The sequence below is a fragment of the Colius striatus genome, chromosome 4, assembly GCF_028858725.1.
Source record: "Colius striatus isolate bColStr4 chromosome 4, bColStr4.1.hap1, whole genome shotgun sequence".
Lineage (NCBI taxonomy): Eukaryota > Metazoa > Chordata > Aves > Coliiformes > Coliidae > Colius > Colius striatus.
In genome coordinates this window covers 31,267,592-31,291,484 of record NC_084762.1, presented here as the reverse complement: position 1 = coordinate 31,291,484, position 23,893 = coordinate 31,267,592, and positions in this window count along the sequence as shown.

Below are 23,893 nucleotides of genomic sequence, written 5' to 3'. Positions count from 1 at the left end.
GCAAAAATGTGTCATAGGTGCCCTCAAGTTCAAGAACTGCAGCGCCTGGTGAAGAGCTGCAGGAAACTGTGAGTAGGCTCTGTAGTATTAGAGGGGAAGAAGTGGTGATAGATGCAGACTTCTACAATCAGCCTCCAGTGAATCCAATAAGTCATGGACCCTGGTTACAAAAAAAAATAAAGGCAAAGGCTCATCTTCAAAGCCGTCCTTCCAGAGTGCCCACTACAAATAAGTATGAGGCACTGGCGACAAGGGACTTCGATGAGCAAGCTCCAAAAGGGGAAAACCCGCTGAACAATCCATCAGCTGCTCCACCTGCAGTAGGTAATGGACATTGCAGGAAGAGGTGATGGGTGCTTGCTGTGGATGACTTGCTGCTAAGGGGCACTGAGAGACCCATCTGTGGAGCAGGTAGGGAGTCAAGAGAGGTGTGCTGCCTGCCTGGGGCCAAGATCAGGGATGTGGCTGAGAGGGTGCCACTGCTCGTCAGGGACGCAGGCTACTACCCCCTACTTGTGTTCCATGTAGGTATGAATGATGTCATGAAGCATGACATCTCCAGGATTCAGATGGATTTTAAATCCTTGGGGGAGCAGGTAAAAGATAGAGGGGCTCAGGTTATTTTCTCCTCTATCCTGTTCACTGGTGATAAAGGAGAAGTTTGTAATGGAAAAATCAGCCAAGTGAACTCCTGGCTGAGAGGCAGGTGCCGGTGGGAAGGCTTTGGGTACTTTGACAATGGATCCTTCCTTGGGGACTACAACTTCATAGGATGGGATGGGATTCATCTCTCCCGTAAAGGCACTGGATTATTTGGGAGTAGACTAGCAAATTTAATAAAGAGGTCTTAAAACTGAGGGACTTGGGGGGGTGGGGGGGAGAAGCAAAACAGAACAAGCTGTCCCCTCTAGCTGGGAAACAGGACAGGACAGGGAATGCAATGATAAGTGCCCTTCATCTGCACACTGTGCTGAGATGTGGAAGGCTGACCACCCTGAGGAAGAGTCAAACCAGGGAGGATACTCCTGTATCTGTCCAGGGAAGCCTGTGGGTTTGAGTAAGCCCTTGCATTGTCTCTACACCAATGCACACAGCCTGGGGAATAAGCAGGAGGAACTGGAGATGTGGGTGCGCATGCGGGGCTATGACCTCATTGCAGTCACAGAGACATGGTGGGACAGCTGCCATGACTGGAACACAGCCATGGAGGGCTATGTATTGTTCAGGAAAAACAGACTAACGAGGTGTGGAGGTGGAGTTGTTCTCTATGTGAGGGAGCAATTAATGTGTACCGAACTGTGCCTGGGTGGGGATGATTTTATTTGAATTTATATTTCACTATACTAGAAAGTCTAGAGAAGAGGAGACTGAGGAGGATCTCATTTATAAGTATATAAATGGTGGGTGACAGGTTGGGACATCTGTTTTTTCTCTCATATCTAGCAGCAGGACAAGGGATAATGGGATGAAGCTGGAACACAAAAAGTAATTTTTATTACTGTGAGGGTGAGGGAGCCCTGGCACAGGCTCCCCAGGGAGGATGTGGAGTCTCCTTTGCTGGAGGTTTTCAAAAACTACCTGGACACGTTCAATCAAACTCAGTAATAACAAATTGATTCAAGAGTTGAGTGGCACTGCTAATCACAGAATTAAGGGCTGGAAGGGACCTTGAGAGATCATCTAGTCCAAACCCCCTGCCAGAGTAGGGCCACCTAGAGTAGGTTACACAGGAACTCATCCAGGTAGGGTTTGAATGTCTCCAGAGAAGTAGACTCCACATCCCATCTGGGCAGCCTGTTCCAGTATTCCATCACCTTCACAGTGAAGGAGTTTTTCCTTATATTTCTTTGGAACCTCTTATGTTCCAGTTTGTACCCCTTGCCCCTTGTCCTATCACTGGATGTCACTGAGAACAGCCTGGTTCCATCCTCCTGACACATAGTCTTTATGTATTTGTAAACATTGATGAGATCACCTCTCAGTCTCCTCCAAGGTAAAGAGCCTCAGTTCTCTCAGCCTTTCATCATAAGGGAGATGCTCCACTCCATCATCTTGGTAGCCCTGTCTCTCCAGCAGCTCCCCGTCCTTCTTGAACTGAGGGGCCCAGAACTGGACACAATATTCCAGATGTGGTCTCATAAGAGCAGAGCAGAGTGGGAGAACTTCTCTTGACTGCACACAGCCCTTCTAATACACCCCAGGATGCCATTGGCCTTCTTGGTCACAAGGGCACATTGCTGGCTCATGGTCATCCTGCTGCCCATCAGAACCCCTAGGTTCCTTTCCCCTTTACTACTCTCTAATAGTTCATTCCCCAAACTGGTACATAGGGTTATTCTTTCCCAGATGCAAGACTCTACACTTGCTCTTATTGAATTCCATTAGATAGTGCTAAAATGTTCTTGACAAATATATGTCTAGATATGTATTGGGAGGTAGGAAGACTAGGGTAGAATATGAAGAAAAGATGTACCTTCTGCAGTGTGGTCAAAAATAAGAGTGTTCAATCACCTGTAAACCAATCAAGGGTAACTCACACATCTTCACTCATCAATGTCCAGATCAGCATTCAGTCTGTTGATTTTTACAAATCAAGTTTATTAACATCTTAGGAGGAAAAAAGGTTAGTTTTTAAAAATGTAATTGTTCCCTTCTTTTCTAATTAATTTTGTATTTATACAATTGATCTAATGACTAATTTATTTTTTTCCACATCTTATTCTTTATATATATGTAACACTACCACATTTTTATAGCTGCTTTCATTTGTTGTCTAAGCTATCTTGCTGTTTACTTTGAGTTTTGATCAGGTTGATTTTTTACCAATGGCATTTTAAACATCAAGTTAAACATTATTAGCTTGCAACTATCGTTTAAATTTTTCTAGCTGACTTCTGTCTCCCAGTCAATTTGTCTCATAATTGTTTTCATTTTTATTAAAATGACCTTATCAAGCAAAAAATGTTAATATAATTGGTATATCTTTTATTCTGTTTGCATATAGAAGTGAAATCAAGTTGTAATAATTTGCACCTAAGAAATCACTAATTTTTAGTTCTGTCATTATGTCCTCTTAATCTGTCAAGATGAAATATGACAGTATTCCTCTGTATAGGATGAAACACACTCCAAGTTAGAAATTGTCATCCATAATTTTTAGAAAACTCTAAGACACATCATTGTTGGCAGCCTGAAAAAACCCAGCATATGGTAGGCAGATTGAACTCCTCCCCACTAGCCTTCCTTTTCTCTGATAAAACAGTTTTTCTCCCTACACATTTTACCTAAGCACCTGAGGGTCATTCTCTGAGAAAGAACGTAAGAAGAAAAAAAAAAAGGTAGAATAATTATCCTGATAAATACCGAACCAGAGTAAAAGATGTAGACACGGTGATCAGCTCTGATCCTAGATTTTTTGCCTCAGTGATATTCTTCCTTTGCTTCCCACTGAACATGCATGGAAGTAGAGTATCCCAATTTTGACAAGTGTAACACATGCATTTTTTTATTTTTTGCCTCCCAAAGGTTTAAAGAACATACATCATACCAACACAAAGTTATTCCAAACCATTAAGGCATCTGCCAGTAAAGAGAATACAAGACATTTATTGTGACTGTATATGTGCAATATTTTATTATATTGTGACATTGATACAATTCAAAATTATTTGCCTTAAGTCATTATCATTTCATAGAGTCATAGAATCATAGAATGGTAGGGGTTGGAACAACCCCCATGCAGAAGCAGGTTCACCTAGATCAGGTTGCATAGGAACATGTCCAAGCGGGTCTTTTTGTGGTCCAGCTTAATCCCATTACCCCTTGTCCTTTTACTAACTACTATAGAAATAAAGGGATGTCCCAACCTCCTGACACCCACCCATTAGATATTTATAAATGTTAATAAGATCACCCCTCAGTCTCCTCCAGACTAAACAGCTCCAGTTCCCGCAGCCTTTCCTCGTATGAAAGATGTTCCAGTCCCCTGATCATCTTGGTGGCCCTGCCCTGGACTCTCTCCAGCAGTTCCCTGTCCCTCTTGAGCTGAGGAGCCCAGAATTGGAAACAGTACCCCAGATGAGGCCTCACCAGGGCAGAGTAGAGGGGGAGAAGAACCTCCCTTGACCTGCTGGCCACCCTCTTCTTGATGCATCCCAGGATGCCATTGGCCTTCTTGGCCATGAGGACACATTGCTGGCTCATATTTAGTTTATTATCAATCAGGACTCCCAGGTCTCTCTCTGCAGAGCAAGTCCTCTGCTGTCTTGGCCAACCTGTTATCCTTGCTGGACTGGGCTTCCCGAGGGTCAGCCTTGGCCATAAAGACTGAAGCACAGAAGGCCTTCAGTACTTTGGCCTTTTCTGCACCCTCAGACACCAGGGCACCCTCAGCGTTTAGCAGCGGGCCCACATTACCCCTCACCATCCTCCTGGTGCTGATGTACTTGAAAAATGCCTTATTACTGTCCTTAACATCCCTGGCTAAATTTAATTCTAGAAGGGCTCTAGCCTTCCTAGTTGCACCCCTGCATGCCCTGGAAATGTTCCTATACTCTTCCCAAGAAGTCAGCTCCTGTTTCCACCTCTCATAGATGGCTACTTTCTCCCTGAATTGTCTCAGCAGATCGTTGCTCATTCATGGAGGCCTCCTACCTCCTTTTCCTCCTTTCTTGTGCATTGGGACACACTGATCCAGGGCTTGGAGGAAGTGGTGCTTGAAGATTGACCAGCTCTCATGGGCACTTCTGTCTTCTAGAATCAATATCCTATGAGATCTATCCAAGTAGATCTTTGAAGAGGCCAAATTCGGCTCACCTGAAATCCAGGGTCACGGTCCTGCTTTGTGTTCTGCCTCTTCCACACAGGATCTTGAACTCTACCATCTCATGGTCACTGCAGCTGAGGTTATCTCCAACCTTCACATCCCGAACCAGGCCCTCCTTATTCCTCAGTACCAGGTCCAGCAGCACACTCTTTGTTGGTTCCTCGATCACCTGTGACAGGAAGTTTTTGTCAACAATCTGTAGGAATCTCCTGGACTGCGTGTGCTTGTCTGTGTGGTTCTCCCAGCAAATATCAGGATGGTTGAAGTCCCCCATGAGGATCGGGGACTCTGATCAGCCTAATAATGTGCTGATCATTTCTGTAGTATAGTAGCTAAAACAGCTCCTTGCAATTCTTTGATGTATAACAGTGCATTTGAAATAATTGTGGGCAGGTGGGTTTACCTCAGTATCTTATTTTGGTATCTCGACTGCTGCAACCCTCTACTTACTGCTTGTGTCCACAACAGAAGAAGAAAGCCTTCAGAGAGGGCTTAATCATGCCATGAAAACAATTTAAGACTGGAACATATTCCTCCAACTGAAAGAGTCCAGCAATCTATTTAGTTTTCAAAAGAGAAAATTTAAGACATGATCTTATCCAAGCCTACACTCATTCACATGAGCTGTGAAAACACAGTAGTAGATTGATCTTCATTCCAGCACAGAAAGAATAAAATCTGTTTCTTGGTAGTGAAAGAAGACAGAATCAGACTTGAAATAATGTAGGAACTGTTACTACTGAAGTAACTTGTCAGTTTTGCTGTAAGTTCAAGGGGATGTTTTTTAAGGGGATATCATTCAAGGTTCTTATCAGGCAACATGCAAATGATAAGACTAATTGATTACCATATCTGGCCTTTCACTTCAGTTGCTTGAAAACACCCAAAAGAGGAACTGCATACTCTGTAAAGTGATTGGTAAACCTCCAAAATCTTGAAGAGACTACCACTTTTAGAGGATGCTTTTGTCTTCTATGACTTCACCAGATAGCAGTGCAGATTTTGAAGACATCTGCTGCTTTGACAGTGGTATAAGTGGCTGCCCATCTGTTTCTTTTTGCCTGGCAAAAAGTGAGAGGGAAAACATCCATAAAACCCTGCCTCAGGTCTTGTTTTTTGATGTGGTTTCTCTAGACTATACCTGAAGTGCCCCAAATACAGCTCAAGACATAGCTTATCTTGAATGGAGACTGATATCACAGGAAAATATGGAGGCATAATACCTGTGGCACATCATACTCATAATGATTATTATTTCTGTCACCTGGGGAATCTAGGTTCTGAGTAATACAATTATACAGTAACTTTTGTCCCCTTTTCAGGGCTACTTACTATACTCAGGTGGCCAGCATCTCAGAATGGGGCAACAAGTCAACCACCAAGTTCCCTGTGAAGAAAAAGCCTGGGAGAGAAAAAAAGTCCACAGTTTATGAGCCATCTGAGTGCTGTAGGTTGAAAGGGGAAGCACAACAGGAAGCATCTATATTCAGGATGACAGTGGCAGCAGGCTGTAAAGTAAAAGCATCCTTTCTTTGAGCTGTCTGAAGAGTGGAAGTTTTGGAATCTGGATCCTAAGGAGCCGTGAAAATCAAACATCTAGGCTGAATGAAATCACTATACCACTGTCTCTTTCTGAATATCTTTTGTGTAAGGGTTCAGAAAGGCAGGGTGAGAAGCAAGTCAAATCTAAGGTAAATTACTGACATCAGTGCAAGAGCCTGACAGGAAAAAATGAAAGAGAAATGGAAGTTCAATAGAGCACCCACTACTGAAAGCATCACTTGAATGTTTTTGTTGTTGAGTTGTTTTTAATGTTCCAAAGACAGTATAAGAAAAGGTGTTAAGAGAAGGGGAGACTGAATATATAAAAAGAGGGGCTTTTATCCTTTGTTTTAATGTCACCTACAGAACTCCTCCCTCCACATCTATTTTATCATACCATGTTTCCACACACAGTTTATCAATGTAGACAACACCTTTATGATAGACACTTTAGTATGAAAACATTCATTGATTTCTAATTTCAAACTTATCGTAGAAAGCTGTAATTATTTTGAAACTGGGGGAACTGGGTGGGGGTGCAGGGAGGGAATAAAATATTTTAAATTGTTTCAATTCTGGATGGTATATTTTCTGCACTTTAAAAAAATGGTTATGGATATTTGTATATAGGAAGACAAATGTTTAATTTTTATTCTTCTGCTGATAAGAAAGTCTTGTGGGAAGACCTCTGAATTTGCTTAACTAAAAGACAGTGTGACCTACTGTCACAACAAGAGTCACGATATCATAGTGCTGTTTGTCAGATGACTTGCTCGAGAGAGATGCAAGATATACTAACATGGTCAGTGGGCTGCACTATTCTTTTTCATTACCTTGTTAGCTCCCCCATCTTCCACATGACATCACAATGGAGTATTCCAGAAAGAATTATATCACCACAAACAGGGTGGGTTAATTTAGTATTTAGATTGCAAATACGTAAATAGAACTAATAATAGAACTAGTAGATTCCTTTTAATATTTTATGTATGTAAAATGTTTCTGAACTATTAGAAGATAGTACTCTCTACATAAAGGCTTGGAAAGAACTATCAAAGCCTTTCTCCTTTGCATATACCTGAATAAGTTGTATCAAGCACTGTATATGATACTGGGAAAGCAGTCAGTTTACAGAGCCAGATACAGCTTCAGTCTAGATGTGAAGAGATGTACAGAAGCACATAATGTGATCAGGGTCATATGAGACACGTGAGACAGCATCAGTGGACCCTTAGTCAGCCATTCCCTACAAATTCACTCCTGATTTCAAGACCTTTAACCTCATTTTCCATGGTCTTGGATGTTCTGTGTTTTTTTGGAAACATAAAAATCTGTCTAAAATCATAACAGATCAGAATGGTTTTTAGTTTTTAGTGTTACTTTTTAATTCCTTATGGAGGAATTCAACTAATGGTTCTGATCAAGAGAAAGATATGCTTTCTATGAGCAGCCAGCTTCATTGCTGGAAGAGACCATATATAGAGTAAACCTCCTCTGCATTACACCCTATCTACTTTGCCACCCTCTTCCAGTTTCCAGTGAAAAATTAAATGTACACTGAGCATGAGGACTGCAGCTGTGACTGACTGAGTCTTTCATAATGCAGAGAAGAAAAAAGTAGGAAGATTTCTGTTAATTTAATGAGATACAGCATTCTTTTCAAGGACTTCAGCTCCAAGGAGATTAGATGACACCGCATGTCCTGCCATTCCGACATTTTTTTTTTCACCCAAAGCAAGTTGCACATAATTTGTCCTCTGAACAGTAAGACATCTGTTTTTTCCTGCCTGAGGCCTGGCAAGAGGAAGTGCTAAACTAACTAGAACCTGGCTTATTTGTATTGAATTAGTACAGTCATTAGGACTCTTAACTATTTTTATTTGGTGACAGTTTGCTACTGTTACCACCTTTGGGATAAGCACCTCTCTGTTTTATGTTGCTTTTCTTATCACTAACAGGAGAAAATGACTGATTGGTTTTGGTCCTTGCTTGAAACTCCTTTTTGTGACTTTCTTGAGTGCGTATCCTGTAGCAAATAGATATTGCTAGTGTGCACCAGTCTTCATTACACTAGTCTGAACAAGTGCTGACAGATGAGGGAGCTGACAGTCTGCCCTACTGTTGAAGCTGAAAGATATAGTTACATGTGAATTTGCTGTCTTTTTAGACCTGAATAACGGCAATTGTGTGTAAGGGTCACCTCTGGGCTCTGTTATCATTCTGAAGAAAAAATGGAGGCTTTTTAAAAATGTCATATTTTTCTGGCCTTCTGCTAAGTGATGCCCAAGGAATGCATGGCCTTGAAAAGTCAAGTTTTCACAGTGGCATAGAAAAAAATACACTAATGCTATTAAGATGGCAAGCAGAGATGTTAGGTGTATTTATTATCCAAATAAAATCACTGATATTTTTTCCAATAACAGTGGCTCTCAAATCTGTCTCTTTCTCCCTCCTTATTGTCTGTCTGCTTTTTATCTGTCCCAAAGAATTTTGCACCATTTTATCTAATGATATGTGTAACTGTCAATTTGGCCCTTAAGAATCTGTTCCTTCGTTGACTTCAGTGATAGAAAACATGTAGAGCCTGCTCTCGCTAAAATAAGGCAGTCATGATTAGGTTTATAATCCTACACCACTCCTAGCCATTGAGAATTTTGTTACAGTATCAGAGAAGACAAACACAAAACTGCATGCTCTGAACTCCAAGGTTGTGTTTTCAGATAAATGACATTATAACAATCTTTGTTTGGGGTTAAAATTCTGCCTCTTCTCCCTATATCAGTTTGAAATCAAAATTTCAAAGCCTCAGTAAGCAATTTGCAATTTAAAAGAAACATGCTAACCAAAATACCTCTGTGATGACTTTAAGCTTCTTATCAGGATGCACAGACAAAAAAAATGTCCAATATTTGCTCTGACTCCCTTAGCCTCACAGTAAGAAGTAACAGACTGTAGGTGGTCACTGAATGGTGACTACCTCCATCTCTTCATTTTTCTTCATCTCCTAAAGTCTTTTACAGTTAGTTTTTCTTTCTCTTCCTATGCTGCAAACACTGCAAATTACTAGTTTGGCATATCATTCTTTCTAGTAGAATGGATTCCCATCTCATTTCAAATAGAGGAGCTCTGACACAATATTTTCTGAAAGCTATTTCAAACCATTTAGAAATGTTGTTTCTGAGTTCATCTAAAGCAACTTCCACTATGTGCAGATGCATCTAATTATCTAGGCAGGCTGATATCTATTGCATCAGCACACACAGCGAAGTGGTTTCTTTTAGTCTTTGAAAGATTTATACCTAAGTACTTCTACTGCACAGAGTTTATCTATTCAAATCTGCTTTGGCTGCTGCTTTGATACAGTCACAGAGAATGGGCTTATTTGCATTATGTTAAGGACACTTGGCAAAAGGAAAATGAGCTGCTGTCCTGATCTCATTTTTGTTTATTATTGACATACATAGTCAACCAGAAAGATTTTTGTCAAAAAAATGTTTTGTTTATAATGACAAACATAACTTTTTTCAATCCTATAAAATTCTAATGTGACTGGAGAGGTGATAAAAAGATCACAGAAACGGAAGTTGAAAGGTAGGGGATTTATAGGCATACTCTTTAAAACCGTTTTACTTCTATTTCTTGTTAATACCCATCTAGCACAACACCTAATTAACATTCTGGATAAAACAAAGTATTATTAAGGCTTCGGTGCACTCATAGACACCTTTCAATTAAGGTGCTTGAGTTCACATAAAACATGCTTTTCAATTCTCAGAGAAAGCTTTAGGAAAACCAGTCGAAAACCAGTGGACAAATTTATGTTAAATAAAAGGAGAGAGACTTTTGTGAGTTTGTTTGGGTCCTTTTTGAAAAAGAGAAAAAAAATACATATGTAAACAGCTTTCAGGCGTTTTGCAAAAAGAAACAAGAACTTTGGAAATGCAGAGTATTTAAAAGACTCTGAGTGATCTCCAAAGCTTTCTAACTTTTTTAGAAAGAGTGCTTTTCGGAGGCTAGTATTTTCATCATGGTTTCCTCTACATAGCCTTGTACTGAATTTGAACCACTTAACATTTTTATGGAGGAGCAAAGTAGATCCAGCTTAATACCTGAACAAATCAGTGCCTGTCAAGCCAGTGGAACAAACTACTGTTCTGGAATCAATTCTTTGATCCCCAAAGTTTATATATCCTCTTTTTCTTGTTATCAACTAGTTGACATACCTTTCTTATGCTGCTGTTGCAGATTAATGACATTTTGCCACAAATTCATTGTAAAATGGGTTTCGGTAACATCTAAGTGAAATGAAAATGGAAACCTAGTGAAAATTTATATTTCTTTCTGTGAAACACAAAATATTAATCAAACTCAATGAAAAAACAATCCAAGTACTGCTCTTTCTGTCTTTTGCAGCTTTTGTCCAAGCTAAACTTTCTTTCCCCTCCTGTTTTTTTTTACTTAGATAAACTCTCTTTCTTTCTAAGCACTACTTCTGGTTTAAAAAAAGAAAAAAATGGAAGTAATCTAGAGTTCACTTAGAGATCAAGTACCATAAGCTGGTGTTTTCAAGTATCCTGAAAGTTTATTAATGCTTTCCAACTCATTTCCTTCTTCCCTGCCAAAAGCACTCTTTAGTGGACTGTAAAGTTTTTCAAATAATACACATCTGATCCAAGTTTATTATAATTTTTCTTTTCAAGAGATCACATACTTTCAGAAATCTGGTAAATTTTTATTGTAGTATAAAAATTTGATGTTCTGACTGCATGCTAAGAGTTGTGAACTTATTAGCCTTTTAACATCCGTTAAAAAATTCATTTCCTCATTCACAGAGATTTGGCTTAGCTTTAATACACATATTCATATAATGTTTAAGTCAGAAGAAGAGAAGATTGCTAAACCTTCCGCTCAGAAATAAGAGTATCTGATATCAAAATGGTCATGACCTTTTAAATAAAAAGCACTCTTTTGAAGTATAATGCAGGTCTGTAAAAAAATGTCATTTATATGTATTTTATGGGCTCGACAGCAACATTTGCATCTCTAAATAAAGGATATCTTTGATCGTGTACAACTTCCAAAAAAGAGGCAGGCCATATATTTGTGATCAAAGATCTTGTGGATGAAATGCAAGCTTATACTCTCTCAAATATGTACTTGTCAGACTCTGAAACTGGGATCTCAGCAGAAGCACTCTCCTCCTCCCATAACCAAAATGTGATCTCAGAGAAGACTAGCATCAGGAACAACAAATGCAGAGGGAGTCTTTTGAACACAAGACAATCTTTATAATCCCATAAAAGTTTGGGCTCTTCACTCTATCACACTTATGTAGCCGCAGAATTTTCTATCCTTTTAGATTCTGTGAAAATTCATAGGACATGTAGGCTATAAAACAACATTAAACTCAATGTCAGTGTGGCGCTATTGACATCTATAAACTGGCCTAGCAGAGAAGCTTAGAACAGGGTTAGACATTTCTACAATCAACAATCTTTTCTGTGTTTTTGATTAAAATTTAATAAAAATGTTTCAGTGAGGTGAAGACTTGCACAGAGCAGGTGAGGAAAGATCAACATTTACTCAGTCCAAATCTAATCCAGCCACTTTTTCCTCTTCTCATATTCCCCAGTCATCCAGAAGGGCCAGAGTGTCCCGTCAGCAGCGTGACATGGTCTCTTACTCAGGAAAGAGGATTAGAAAAAAAGCTCCTATTTGTAGGACCTGAGGGATCTAACATTCTATCTGCATCCCTCTACCAGTCACAGCTCACCTATTTAAGCCAGACATTTTTCTTTGACTGTAAGGATATAAAATTCCAGTGGGGTCACAGTGAGCCTTTTTCAGGAACCCACTACTGTAAAATATAAGAAAGTAGAATTCAGCAATGATCAACTCAGAGCCAAAATAAACCAACAAACCCAACACTGCAAAATCCCAATGTGACTGTGGAGTTCAGGCTATGCAAACTGTTTAGACCAGAGAAACTCTGCAGCTCTGTCTCATGGTACTCTTTACTGATTAGGAAATGATGGTGGTGAAATTATCACATTAACATTTTACAGCAATACAAAGGAAGGACAAGAAAAGAGAGAAAGGAAAGTAAGCTGCAGTCAGATTTCTTCACTATGCTCTCTTAAAGCATTGCATTCATCCCAGAACTGGGACTGTATTTTGATGAGCCAAAGTATTTCCAACCAATTAAACAATAAAGTAGAAGCTGATTAATAAACTATATGGTTTAAATATTGATTTTGTATAGTGATTTTGTATTGGGTAAATTAAACAGTGTATATATCTTTGTTGCTGCAGAGTGCTGAATCTATCTGGTTGGTAAGGACCAATAAAGCTCCCCTACTTCCCTATGAGAGATTTAGGTTGGAAATTACTGTTAAGATCATTGAATCCAATTGTAAACTTAACATTGCCAAGTCCATCACTACATCATCCCACTAAGCGCCATGTCTATAAGCCTTTTAAATACCTCCAGAGATGGTGACTCAACCACTCAGTTTCCATGGACAGTCTCTTCCAAGGCTTGATAATTTTTCATAATATCCAATCTAAACGTTCCTTCTGCAATTTTGTAATTAAGTAAAAATTTTAGATTTTGAGATCTTTTTAAGGAAAAATTGTTTGTTTTTTTTTTTTGTTATAGGTATTCCGTCTAACACAAAAACAGCGAGTAAGATCTCTTGAGGACAGATTTTGTGTTGGGTTTGTGTAGCAAGGTTTTTGTAGCAGGGGGCTACAAGAGTGGCTTCTGTGAGAAACTGCTAAAAGCTTCCTTTATATCCAAGAGACCCAATGCCAGACAACTCCAAATGGACCTGCTGCTAGCCAAGGCCAATCCCATCAGCAACAGTGATAGTACCTGTGGCACAACATATTTGAGAAGGGGAGAAGTTACTGCACAGGTACAGAACTACTGTAGAAGCATGGAGTGAGAATGTGAGAGTGAGAACTCTGCAGACAGTAAGGTCGGTGAAGAAGGAGGGGAGGAGATGCTTCAGGTTCTGGAATAGAGATTCCCCTGCAGCCTATGGTGCAGCCCATGGTGAGGCAGGCCCTGACTGCAGTCATGGAGACCATAGAGAAGCGGAGATCCACCTGTAGCCCAGAGACAACCCCACATCGGAGAGGGTGGATGAAGGAGGCTGTGACACCATGAAGAGCCTGTGCCTGTACTGATGCCTGGTAAAGAAGAGAGGAGCCCACACTAGAGCAGGTTTGCTGTCAGGACTTGTGACCCTGTGGGGGACCCACAGTGGAGCAGTGTGCTCCTGAAAGACTGCACCCATGGAAGGGAGCAATGTTGGAGTAGTTTGCAAAGAACGTAAGTCCATGGGAAAAACCCACATTGGAGAACTGGAGGTCCTTCCCATGGGAAGGACCCTATGATGAAGCAAGGGAAGTGTGAAGAGTCCTCCCTCTGAGGAGGAAGGAGAGGTAGAGACAAGGTGTGATGAACTGATAGTAACCCCTACGCCTTGTCCTCCTGTGCCACTGGAATGAGGAAGAGTTAGAGATGCAGGAAGAAGGGAGAAGTGGGGGAGAAGTGTTTTAAAATTTACTTTTTATTTCTCGTTAGCCTTATCTGTTTTGATTGGCAATAAACTGAATTAATCTCCCCCAGCTGAGTTTGTTAATTGCTGAGTGATCTCTCCCTGTCCGTATCTGGATCTGTGAGCCTTTCATCATATTTTCTCTCCTCTTTCCAGTTTAAGGAGGGGGAGTAATATAGTGGCTTTGGTGGGCATCTGGCATTCATTCAGGGTCAATCCACTATAGATTTCTTTACAAAAACCTTTGCCTTGCTGTACGATAATGAAAGGATATTCATGTCTATACAGGCTTCTCAATCCAACAGTTGAAGACATAGCATAGCTTAAACAAAATTTGTATAAAAAATGAAATTTTGGTGTAGTTAGTGTAAACACACAAACACAAAAAAGGAAAACATATATCTGTGTATGGACAAAATGGGAAAAGCTGATCAATCATACATCACAAAGTACAGTTTTTTTAAAAACTGAAATTAATCTATAAAGAAAGAAATCGTGTATAAAATAAGCTTTTAGAATTTCAATAACCTTGTAACTAGATCACTTGTTACTATAAAAATCTGATGAATTTTGAAAATCAGTGTAACATTCAAACTTTGAATTTGCTGAATATCTTCCTTTATTTCCATTTTTTTCCCCTTCAATTTTAGTTAAATATTTATTTGGAACATTAAATTAAAGCTATGGGGAGGTTTGGAATTTTTTTTATTGCTTACGGAATGTTGAGCTGAATTCAAGATTGTAGATCTGTTTGACACTTAGATTAATCTTTTTTTAAGGATAAATTGCCCCATAATAGAGGTTGTGTGATAAAGAACAAGTGCACTGATCCAAAACACTCTGAGGAGGTGGAGCTCCAAACTTTTCCAGGATGCTAAATATGTGCTTTTGCTTCACTATGTATCATTGCTAAATATTTGGCACATCATCTTGATTGTCTGTAGTTCTATTTTCAAAATGTTCTGTTGTTTTTGCCATCAATTCATGGTAAATCTTTAATGTTTTCAACTAGTTATGGAAACTGTCAAAACGTGAAGAATAAACAATTCATGTACAATTCTGCCACATCTACTCCTATTGGATGAAGTTAATACAAAACTACTAAAAAGTCTATTTGAGGCTACCAGCTACTTTTGGCTTCATTTACAACCACTTGATTTGGTAAAAAATCAAAAAAGAAAGTTTCACTGTTTTTGTCTTTCTGCTGTTTAAAGTAAGAAAATAACCTGAAAGAAATATCTGTGCAGTTACAAAAAAAGTCTGAGGATTTTTTAGGTAAATCAGTATTTTGTTTGGCACTGACAAAATCTCCTAATAAAGAAAAGTTTGTCATCTCTTCACAAAAAATGATGCTAATAATAATAATAATAATAATAATAATAATAATAATTCCTTGTCCAACTCTTCATTTTATTAACAGCGGATTTTGATGGAAAAAAAAATCTTTATTTGGAGATTCGTATTTTTTAGTTTCATAGACTATTTTTTTTGCTTTAGTCTTCAGTCATTGTTGGTAACAGTAATGTTATCTTACAGAACTGAGCTCTGTCATCCTTCCAAATTTTGATCTAACAATAATTAAATTTTAAAAAGCCAGAAAAAAATTCCTAGCCATTTAGATGGCAAATTTATTAAAATTAATATTCAAATATTTATCTAACAAAAATTAAAATGAGATGCACATAAATACACTGTTTAAGAACTACGTTTTCTACTAAGTTACTGAGGCAAAAATATTTCAAGGGATCACATGAAATGTGACTTTATTTTCACACTATCTGTATAACTAAAGAGTGATGAATTAAAACTGAATCATTTAAGACAATCACTTTTTCCTGTACTAATATCTGATTCAAGTAGTATCTGATTCAGAGAACCATTTTGACTGGTCTGTCTTGTATTTCTTTGTGTGTATTTATAATATTTTGCTTTTCTTTCCAAATCTGTCAAGTGGAGTGTCATATATGGCTCTGAAAATATTTTTCCTGTAAAAAAAGTAGCCTTAGTAATTGTCCATAAAAAACTTTATCATTTTCTGCTTATTGGACAAATGCATTCCAGATCCTGAAGGATTCTGGGAATTGTAGTAAAATTGGCATTTTCAGTACAAAATGCTATAATTAGAATTACCTCTAGATGGCTTTTTTTTTTCCTTTGTGGAATTTATCATGTGTGAGCCCTTGCTGTGATCTTATATGCATGAAAAGCCTTGATACCTGAGACAGATATTCTGAAAGCACAAAGCAATGATAAGAATGAGATGCTTCTTTCTCTTTTATGACTAGGTGTCATGGTTTGACATGACAGCCTTTTCTGGTAAGAGGGAAGGGGTTGTAAAGTTGGCTTCTGTAAGAAGTTGCTCGAAACTCTCCCCAGCTCTGAGCCAGACCCACTTCTGGGGCTGAGACAATTAGACACCTCCATGATCACTTTTTAACAAGAAACTGGAAAAGAAGGATTCTTCCTGCTCCTTCTTCTTCTGTCTCTTCTTTTCCAGCTGGTGGTGGTGCAAGGAGTGAGAAGAGAGAGAGAAGCAACCATGCAGACTCCAAGGTCAGTGAGGGAAGAGAGGAGGAGATGTGCTGGAGCAGAGACTCCCCTGCATTCTGTGGAGAGGACTGGTGAAGTTGAGATTTGTTTGCATTTTGTTAAAGACAGGGGCATCAGGGGCAGTGACTCATTTTGCTAAAGACCCCACATCAGGGGCAGTGACTGTGGCCAGAGGAGACCATGCCATGTCCTGTATGAGGGACCCAATACTCACTGAAGCTGTAACTATGGAGAAGAACTCACATCAAAGAAGCTCATTAAAATTATGCCCAGAAGAGGCCGCATCCCATGGGAGGGACCCTATATCTGCAGAAGCAGTAACTGTGGGGAAGAATCCATGCCAGAGATTAAGGACTGTGTCCCATGTGAGGGACCCTGTATTGGCAGAAGCCACAACTGTTGGGAAGACTATGTCCCAGGGGAGGAACCCCATATCAGAGCAGAGGAAGAATGCCAGGAGTCATCCTCATCCAAGAAGAGAGAAGTGGCAGAGCCCATCTGTGAGAGACTGACCACATCCCCCACTCCCTGCCCCCTCTGAGCCGTTGAGGGGGGAGGAGGTAGAGATATGGGAGCAGTGAGGTGGGCCCAGGAAGAAAGGAGGGATGGGGGAGGGAGATCTTAAAGTGCTGGTTGTAATTTTCTCATCAACCTGCTCTCTTTTTGCTTTTTGTCCTGTTCTGTTTCTTGTAGGTAGTAGAATAACCTTTCCTTACTTTCCTGGAACCATAATTGGCAGTGAGCCCTCCATGCCCTTGTCTCAATCCACAACATCCTTGGTTATCTTTTTTCCTCCCATCTTGCTGGTGCATCTGCCATCCTAACAAGGGTGGGGGTGGATGAGGGGCAGTGAGCAAGAGACTGTCATGGTGCTTCATTGCTGGCTGGGCTAAACGACCAAACTAGGTAGCAAGCTTTACTGCTTTCCTGAGAAGTAAAAATAACTTTCTCTCTATCAAATGATGATGTAATGACAACTTACTGCAAAATTCCAAGGCAATAGTACTAAATCAGGATCACATCATGTTAGGAGCTGCACAAACATTGAACATAAAATCAAAGTGAAAAAATGCCCAGAAAACAATAGAAAATCCTTGTTATTTCCTCTTTCAGTATCTTGCTGCTGTTAAATTGCTAGTTTCAAGCTGTGCTTTCATACATTTTGTGCAAAATAGTCTACATATTCCAGTACAGTAATGGAAGGTTCTGCTTCCATTGAGTGGTGAATTTAGAAATATGAACAACCATAAGCAAGTGAATAGCATTGCTTTACTACAGATTGAATTCATCCCTGAAAGTTCATTTATATTACTCAACTTTTTACACCACACAATGGCATAAAATCCCTACAGCACAGATACATAATGACTTACAGAAAGCGAATGATGAATAATAAATTATGTCTTCTTGTATGCTCTCTTTTGGAAAAGATTTGCATTGAACAACATTCTTGACTTGTCATTCAAAATTAAAAGTAAATCTGCCTTCTCAATATAATATTTACAAAGAGAATGCTTCTTGCCTTTTCTTTCAGTGTAAATAGTAGAGTATTGTACATATCTCTGTCTGGATTGAGGCAGGTGAAGTCTTCCAGATGGATCTATCATTTTCTCATTTTGTTGATGCTACTTTCTATTGAAAATCTTCCATAATTTGTGACATTCTTTACCAAGGAGTGATTGTTGATACACTTTTATGTGTTGCACGTGATCTGAAGAAATTATTAAAAAATAACACACAAACATAGCTTGTACCTTATGATCTGGCAGTACCAGAGGACCTACAACAATGAAAACTGAAAGCAAAACATCTGAAAAGATAAAAACAGACAAAATGTCTTTCATTTAATGTTCATATCTTGCAAACATGCAAATAACCTCTTTTCTAGAAATATGAACAACATTAATATTGTCCTTGCAAATTTTCAGTGTCTTAATTGGAAGATAAAAATAAACCCAAACAATTTTTATTTTGCTTAGCTGGAGGATGTAGTAAAAGAGAACCAAAATCAGTTGGAGCTTCAGGCTTCATTCACAGAATCACAGTAAGGTAGGGGTTGGAAAGGACCTCTAAAGATTGTCTAGTCCAACACCCCCACTAAAGCAGATTCACCTTGATCAAGTCACACAGGAACACACTCAGACAGGTTTCAAAAAGCACCAGAGGAGACTCCACAGCCTCCCTGGCCAACCTGTGCCAGGACATCATCCTTCGAGTAGTTTTTCCTTATGTTTAAGTGGAATTTTTTGTGTTCTAGCTTTAGTCCATTATTCCTTGTCCTATCACTGGACACTACAGAAAAAAGTATTAAAGAGTTCCCCCCCACAAAGTCTCCTGTTCTCCAGGCTGAATAGTCCCAGGTCCTGCAGCCTTTATATTAGTTGGACCAAATTCAAGCCATTTAGCACTCTCTCTAATGCATCTATGCTAAAATCCCTCTTCAAGAAGATGTAAATTCTCAAGAGAAATTATTTTGCTTTCACTGTTCTCCAACACACTACAAACAAGCCTGGATACATAATGTAGAATTTGAAACAGAACAAATAATATGATTTTAAATGTAAGAGTAAGTTTTGACCTCCAAACAATGTCTTTAGAAGAACACATGTTAATGTTTTAATCTGTGCCATGTTATTGCCTTCTCAATTCCATATTTATGCTGACAATTGACTGAGTTCTTTATTTCTTGATCTGACTTCTGAGCTTTTAATAACAGATGAAAGTTTTTCCAAATGGTATTTGAATTGGATAACAAAAGCTGCAGTATATAATGGAAAGAGAAAAAGAAAAAAAAAAGACTGCTTCATTCCTACCCTTAAATATTGTCGCTGTTTGATTGGGATCTCACTACTTAGATGATCATAAACCTGAGTACAGTAGTAGGCTAACTGCTGATCTGATATAGCCTTAATTGAGCTGCTATGGTGCTGTAGGATAAAGTGTGGCATTTACAGGTTCTGAATTACTTCTATTGTCTTTACATTAATGGTGAAAAGTTGCAGGAATAACTTTGAAGTTTCTTTTCACTCAGAAATCTGATAGCAGCAGTTTTGTGATGTGAAACACAAAAGAGAAGACAACAAAGGCTACACACAAACTTTTTTTCAGTTAACTGTATATTAGAGAGTTTTGCCTGTTTAATTTTGCAGGAGTAAGATGTAAGATTAAGGGGTATAAGTTAGTAATTGTTTTAAAATACTTTACACTTCTGTTATATTCCATATTATATGTTTTAAGATGGTAATTTGTCAATCACAACTATGTGGACACTGCTCTAAAATATTGATACAAGTATTTATGTATACATGTAAAGGAGAAAGTTCAATTTAAGTAAGTATCTCAAAAAGTAAATAAAATGTTATCTTTCATCCAGCTGCATTGCTATAAATGTGTGCTCTCTAAATTGTTTAGCCACAACTTGAGATACATTAGATATATCCACCTGGATCCATATGACATAATTTTGATAATTTCAGACACATTGTTTACGTAGAAAGGAATGTCTTCAGTAAATACCGTAAAGCAAAAGTCAAACAGCAAAATCACACCCTAATTTATACTTAGAGAGTGATTTTCATCTGCTCACATTTAGATGTCTAAGCATGCATCTATATTTGAACTATTTACATGGATTGTTTCTGTAACTGATGGCAGGAAAGAAAGCCTTCTAGGACACAGTTCCTCTTTTATGGCAGCCATCTAAAATAAACCAAATGAGTCAAGGCCTCAAAGTGCTTCTCTTTACCGACTACAAATTGAGCCTAGATAACTAGCTGAGATGTGAAAGTCTATAAAGTAGTTGCCTTAAAGCTAACAGATACAGCTCACTCATGATGGTTTTACACTACTCAACTGACATGGGTGCCTTTATGGAACTCCTTGGGATTGATCAATTCAGACATTTCAGGGTTGTACCAGTTCCAGTCAGTTTTAAAACAGACTTGAGTTAAAAAAGTATGACGCTGATTTGTCAATGTGGCAGACACATTTCATGAAACCTCAACCTAAGTTAGTGAGAATCAGGTTAAGATGAACGAACATAAATTCAGTTCATACTGAAATAATTAATTATGTTAGTTTCTTTAAATCCAGTTTTTAGTGTGTGTATTTTGATTTGGATAGAGGAAAGATTTCAAGTTATTTCAACAAGTCTTACTCTGATTAAGAGACTGAAAGAAATAGCAAGAAAAGAAATTGGTGGGAAGACTCATCTGCAAAACCAAGCTTACAGAAGAGAACAGGGAGGGAAACCGAGGAGGAAATACTGATTTTTATTTTGTCAGGAAAACAAAGCTGCCCTCCTTTTTTTTTTTTTTTTTTTTTACAAGGCAAAATTGCTCAGTACACCTCTGTTTGAGCATCTGAAACTTTCAGGTGAGTGTTTGTCTGTGTGTAAGCCAGTCTAATGGTGTGTTTGAAAGTCTAGATTGCAATCCTATGGAAGCAGTCTGCAAGTTTGGCCTTGGCAGTTCTCATGATAGTGACTCAATGAAAGATTGAGATTGAAAACCTATGTCTACTAATTTCAATGGGCATTTGACCACTGATTTTAAAGAGACTATAGCTTCATGCTAAGCCTCTGGTTCCTGATACTGTATTTTATGTCAGATTTACTCTGCATGCAATTTTGGACTATGTCAATGCGGTTGCCAGATAATGTAAACTGGTGTATCATCTTTGAAATCAATGGAGTCACTTTGATTTACACCAGCTGGTAACCTGGCCAGGGATGCTTACATGGGCATACCAAGTTCAACTATTTAAATTAAGGTCAAGGATGTAAATTCTTTGTTATTCCTTCTAAATTCCTTTTGCTTCTGATGATCTTTTGCACATCATTTCAACACTATCAGAATTATTCAAATTGGATGTCTGATTCATATCTTTTGAAATTTACTGACTTCACAAGGACTGTAGCAAGCTCCAGCCTATCATTCACATTGTTAATGACTCTACAATACATATTTACGCAAAAGGCACAAAAGGAGTTCATTGTACTTCCCTATATGTTTTTGACTGGCCAAATAACCTTGAAGTGTCTTAGTTCATAGTTTTCTTTTTTTTAAAGTTATATACAAAATGAGTGTTACTGTCATCTAAAGCAAAATAAAATTTTGCGTGAATTTAATCATCCAAAAATTGGCACTGTATGCAGATATTTCTAACGTATTGTACAGAAAACATGTACTTTTTCCATTCTTCAAATGCCTGTTCTGTAGACCTGAAAATACTGTACATTTAAAAGCGAAGCACAAAATAAAATAACAATAATCCAGCCTATAAAGTCTCTCCTTAAGTAAGCAGGAAATAAGAAAGATTACTGCAATTATAGTATAATTTTGAAAAAAACCCACATAGTATAACTTGCACCAATGTTTTGGAAAGCTCTCAAGTATGTCCAACAGTTTTTGCTCATTATTCCCTCTTGGTCTGTTGTTTTTATCTTGCATCCTCTTTTTTCTTGGATCATTACTCTATGCTTATCCCTTTCTATACTTCTACCCAAAGTATAGAAAGTACTGTATTTTAGATCAGAAAGTCTGCAAATGGACATGTATTTTAGCATTTCAAAATAGTCAACATAAATTACTCAGAGTAGAAGTAAAAGTGAAAAATATATTTTTCATTTTTTTAAGTATATAATGCTTTTTCAGGCCAGTACTGCAGTCATTTATTTCTAGCACATAACTAATGAAGAAGAAAATAAACAGGTTTTATTTTTGAGGTTCAAATCTACTTTAAGAAAATCTCTTCCATGTCTATTAAAATTTGCACAATGCTTTTAAATATGATGAACTTCCACAATTTGATATTTTTTTAAATTGCCAATATATATGCTGCTGCTTATTACATACATGTACAAGTTCCCACTTAATAGGGTAATAGGAAGGATGAGAATCAGAGTAAGGCCTAACATCTGCAAATAGGCTTATGCATACATAAATAGGCACAGGGATATAATTGCAGTATTGTTCAAGTTTCATATTTTTAACATTTGAAAACCATTTATATTATCTTTTGTGTTTATATGCATGTCTGTGCATTTCAACCAAACTTATTATTCTTATAAACAATTTCACTAGAACATACACATTACGGATGCACTGAAAGGAAGCATTCTGACAGCAGCAAGGTTTAGAGACTAAACTCTTTTCATATTTTAATTTTCTATTGCTCATAGAAAATCTTTTTACCAGCACTAGTCAAGTAGTGATGATTAATATTGCAGGTAATAACTTAGATCTATTCTGTTACTCCTCTATCACTATTTTTTCCCGTTTTTCTACTAACAAAGGCTTCCCTCTTATTTTATTTTTTTATACATTGTTCTCTTTTTATTTCCTCCACAGCTTTAGAATTCATTCAAATATCATTACACATGTCAAAAAAATATGAATTTTCTCACTAAAATTCATTCTTTGTTTAATGGCATTTAATTGAGGTGTAAGAACCTGATCTATGGCATACCTAGTTCCTTTAATACAATATACTTCTATCACTTTATATAGACAATCATTTGACCATGTGGGATTGATAATCTGCTCCACATTGTAACAGAAAAGAGACATTCAGGTAACCAGGGGGAATTTCTTGTTAAGAGACATTGCAACTATATTTCTGTGGATCTTGAACAGTAGTCCTTTGTTCACAAGAACAAATCATTGTATGATCAGTATAGCAACATGTATTAATATTTATCATCTGAAGTGATGCTTTGGACAAACAGCATCAGGAATGTTTGTCATCACTCTATAACATCAAGGTTCACAGGTATAGTGGAGGGAAAAAACAAAGGAATTTGTTAGATACTTTGAATCATAAAGTCATGATATATTTTACTGGTACTTCATTAGATAATTCACATTCTTGTGCATAAACCTACTGTAAGAACAAAGAATAAATGAGGGCAGCAAAATAAACAGAAGTACAAGTCGGGAGAAAATTCTAACCTTAAATTAAGGTTTTACTAAAACAATTAATGACATGGTTTAACTAGTAAATAAAAAAATTAAAATGTTCCCTCATAAATAAGAGTTGAAAGATATATATATATATTTTAACTTCTCTGTTAGGGAATTAGTAGCAATCTAATACAAAATAAAGGCAAAACTCAGATTTAAGCAATCTAAAAAAACAATAAAATGTTAATTAAGTTACCCATGGTCTAGATATCAGTTTTATACACTTTTGGTTTGATTTATTATTTTAATACTCTGTGGTCAGACTGGCAGTACACTCACTGGGCTATTTACCCCTGTCTAGAACTATAACAATTTTTCTGTTGTGGTAATTTAAAAGAAAAACAATTCAATTAAAAATGTTGTTAGCTATGGCACAAGTTTCTGTACTGTTTGGCTCCAGTTTACCTTTCTCATATGGACCCATACACACACCTCCCCCCAGCATTTTG